Consider the following 4,631-nt stretch of genomic DNA (forward strand, 5'->3'; position numbering starts at 1 on the left):
GAAATGTTCCACTATTTATAATGCAACTCAACCAATCACAGTAAAAGCTGTTGTTAAATGCAGAGCAGGAAATTCTTTTTAAACGGTCACTGTAAAAACGTAACCTCAGCAAGAACGACAGGAAGTAATTAGGAACAGGAGCAACTAGAGTAGGAGGGAGAAGGAACTCTCAAATCACCTCGGGATTGTCTCGAAATTCACATTTTAAATTCTCAGCAAGTCTATACCTTATTAATGAGGGATAATTTTGCCAATAGTTTTTAGAGGGGATGTGGGTCTCAGAATTTTTTGCCCACTTTCTCTCCCTGCAGATTCTGTCTGACCAGTTGCGTTTGTCCAGCTCTTTGTTTTTTTACCCCAGATTACCCAGGAAGGGTAAATTATCTAAAAAAGTTACAGTGAAAGGTAAAACTAGCTGTATCATGCTACTAATATGCAACAGCAACACGAGTTGTACTTAAGGCACAAAGATGTTTTACCCACCATTTGTTATGTCAACATCAGTGCCAGTGTGATGCCAGGTACATACACCGTCCAACTAAATGGCAGGTGAAGAGGCAAAGAGCTGACATGCCACATTTTCTTAGTCTTCTGAGAAAGTAAAGGCATTGATGGGCTTTCTTTGGAAAGTGAATCTGGCTTTAAGTTCGTCGAGCTTGTTTTCCACAATTGGACATTTGCCGGCAGTGAGCTGGGGAGGGGGGTCTTGGGACTGCATTGTTTCATTCTCACCTGCAGGCCTGCACATTTTTCATGCTTCCAAAAACTACATAGACCTCAGCATGACTGAAAAGGTGTGTGTATGTATGTGTGTGTGTGGTGGGGGTGGGGGGTGAAGGGGGGGTGGATTCCATCTTAGGACACCCAGATTTAAGGCTTTGAATAAGGCATACAGGAGGAATGTAAGGAAGATGGGCGGCACGGTGGCACAGTGGTTAGCACTGTTGCTTCACCATGCCAGGGACCTGGGTTCAACTTAAGAACATAAGAAATAGGAGTAGGCCATCTAGCCCTTCGAGCCGGCCCCGCCATTCAATAAGATCATGGCTGATCTGAAGATCAGAATGTCAGCTCTTTGTCCCGAAGACACCTGCCATTTAGTTGGACGGTTTATGGACCTGGCATCGCACTGGCACTGATGTTGACATAACAAATGATGGGCAAAACATTTTGTGCCTTAAGTACAACTCGTGTTGCTGTTGCATATTAGCAGCATGATACAGCTAGTTTTACCTTTCGCTGTAACTTTTTTCGATAATTTACCCTTCCTGGGTAAACTGCGGTAAAAACAGAAAGCGCTGGACAAACGCAACTGGTCAGACAGAATCTGCAGGGAGAGAAAATGGGCAAGAAATTCTGACACCCACATCCCTTCTAAAAATATTGGCAAAATTATCCCTAATGGATGTTGAAATATCGAATTGCTGGGAATTTAAAATATGAATTTCGAGACAATCCCGAGGTGATTTGAGAGTTCCACTTCCCCGCTTTCTCCCCATAACCCTTAATTCCCTTGCTTATCAGAAATCTACCTACCCGTGACTTAAATATATTCAGCGAGGTAGCCTCCACCACTTGGGCTGAGAATTCCAGAGACTCACCACTCTTTGAGTGAAGAAGTTCCCAATTTGAGCCTTGGGTCACTGTCTGCGCATGTTCTCCCCATGTCTGTGTGGGTTTCCTTCAGGTGCTCTGGTTTCCTCCCACAGTTCAAAGATGTGCAGGTTAAGTTGAAATAAAAGCAAATTACTGCAGATGCTGGAATCTGAAGCCAAAAGAAAAAAATGCTGGAAAATCTCAGCAGGTCTGGCAGCATCTGTCAGGAGAGAAAAGAGCTGAGAGCTTTGACAAAGAGTCGTCTGGACTCAAAATTTCAGCTCTTTTCTCTCCTCACAGATGCCGCCAGACCTACTGAGATTTTCCAGCGTTTTCTCCTTTTGTTGTAACTTAGTTGAATTGGCCATGCTAAATTCCCCCTTAGTGTCTCAAGATGTGTAGGTTAAAGGGCCAGCAGCATAAAGGTGAGGAGTTATGGGGATAGGGCAGATGGTGGGCCTGGGTAAGATGCTCTATCAGAGAGTCGGTGCAGACTTGATGGGCCAAATGACGGCCTTCTGCGCTGTCAGGATTCTATGGGGCAGGATATTGAGGCTGTTCATGCCAGCAGGTTTTTCCAGTCCCGCTACAATGGAGATTTGGTTGAGTGTCAAATCCTCTGTCCTCACTGGCAGAGGTGGGGAGAGAGGAGGGGGAGGAGGTGAGATGGCAGAAAAATCTGGCCTCTGATTCCATGAAGAAACTTTTAACAGCAAGTGGCAGTGACCCAGAACTCGCTGCCCCTGTGGAGATGGTCAATGGTTTCAAAAGGAAATTGGAGGGCATTTGTAGGAATTATAGACAACTTAGAGTGTCCTCAGGGTTATAGAGACCGAGGGGAGTCAGGGGAGGAAGTGGGTTGTTCTTCAGAGGACTAGCATGGACCTGATGGCACGAATAGCCTCCACTGGCGCCATAATGATTCTGTAACTCGAGAGAACCAGATAATCCAGAGTTTCAGAAACTGAGTTCAACATTTCAAACAACCAGGTTGGGATTTGAACTTATCAGAAACATCAGCACTGTGCACTTACTGATCAGAGTTTCACACGAAAAGAACTAACACTGACAATATCAAAAAACATCGAGGATATTTATAATTCCTTCGTAAAAATGTCCATCTCTATACAATGCTTTATTTCAATGTACGATCATATTGAGTTTTGGGGTAATTCCGAAGATTTTATCACGAGATTTAATACCGACAGGTTAGGAAGTTCAGGATCCAGTCTCACTGTGTTGTGGTTTCGATTTGAATCAAGAGCTGAGTGGACACAAATTGATTGTTTGACCTGGAGCACCCTCTGTCGTTCGGTACAGCCCGTCTCACTGAGTGTCTCCTATAGAAAGCCCGGAGATTTCCGAGGCTCAGCACACCCCACAGAACCAGCCAAGTGACACAGTCTGGTGAGTGCCTTCGCTCTGCCTTTACCCTCTCTCACTATTTCTGTCATTCCAGCTCTCCTCTCAAATCTTCCCTGCCTTTGAATATTCTCACTCTGTGTCCTCTGGATGTGAGGAATGTTTCTGATACTGGAAATGTCTTTCATTCTCCTCCCCCACCCACCTGCCCCGCCCTCACTGCTGCCTCCTTTACTCTTTGGAGAATTGACGACCTATTTCTGACTGAAACATTCATATGTTCACTTGTAAGTATTAGATCTATTTCCTGAAGGAAAACTGCTAACCAGTTCGTTATTTTAGGCTCAATAAATTTGTGACAACGCTCAGTAATTAATTAGAAAGTCATAGAGCCCGGGAATCACAGAGAAATTTGAGCGACCGTTTAAAGGTTTTTAATCTGTTTTCATTGTGTCATTTATTACTGTTGATATGAATTGAAAAGGGTTTTCTTGTCTGAATTCACGTTTCCGCAGCCTGTTTATCAAACTTCAGGCAGCGGCAGTGCAATTAAATGTTTAGTGATGCGAATGTACTGAGTTAGTAACCACCTTGTTCAAATCTTTTAACTTCATACAGAGATGCAGGGATATCAATGTTTAATAACTGCCAGCCACAGATCATCTTCCTGACACAGCCGCTGTGAAGGGTGCAGACTCCACAAGAGTGAAAATTGTCCCTTCTGTGGGAACTGGCTCGAGTTTTCATAAAGACCACCCCCCTCCTCTCCCAACCCAGGCCGCCCCCCCCCCCACCCCCCCCGCCGTTAAAAAACTGGATAGAAGCAAATCACTGCGGATGCTGGAATCTGAAACCAAAAGAGAAAATGCTGGGAAATCTCAGCAGGTCTGGCAGCATCTGTAAGGAGAGGCAGGGTAGCACAATGGTTAGCACTGCTGCTTCACAGCTCCAGGGACCTGGGTTTGATTCCCAGCTTGGGTCACTGTCTGTGTGGAGTTTGCACATTCTCCTCATACCTGCATGGGTTTTTTCCAGGTGCTCCAGTTTCCTCTGTCAGTCCATCGATGTGCAGGTTAGGTTGATTGGCCATGCTAAAATTACCCCTTAGTGTCCTGAGATGTGTGGATTCGTGGGTGAATATGTAGGGATATGGGGGTAGGGCCTGGGTCGGATTGTGGTCTGAGGCAGCAGGAAGTGTAGATAGAGTCAATGGATGGGAGGCTGGTTGGCGTGATGGACTGGGCTTCATTCACAACCCTTTTGAGTTTCTTGTGGTCTTAGGCAGAGCAGGAGCCATACCATACTGTGATATAACCAGAAAGAATGCTTTCTATGGAGCATCTGTAAAAGTTGGTGAGAGTCGGAGCAGACATGCCAAATTTCCTTAGTCTTCTGAGAAAGTAGAGGCGTTGGTGGGGCTTTCTTTACTATAGTGTCAATGTGGAGGGACCAGGACAGGTTGTTGGTGATCTGGACACCTAGAAACTTGAAGCTCTCGACCATTTCTACTTTATCCCCGGGGATTGTTTTGGTCCTCTAACACAGGGAGAATAGATATTGAAATCCTGTCACATATCCAACCGCCAATACTGAACACAAGCTTTGAGTTTCTGTGTCAGTTATTACCGTTTGTTACATCCTATAACTTACAGAAGTTTGAAATAATCAGATTA

The sequence above is a fragment of the Carcharhinus amblyrhynchos genome, chromosome 12 (genome assembly GCF_965287045.1).
Source record: "Carcharhinus amblyrhynchos chromosome 12, sCarAmb.v2.hapA, whole genome shotgun sequence".
Taxonomy (NCBI): Eukaryota; Metazoa; Chordata; class Chondrichthyes; order Carcharhiniformes; family Carcharhinidae; genus Carcharhinus; species Carcharhinus amblyrhynchos.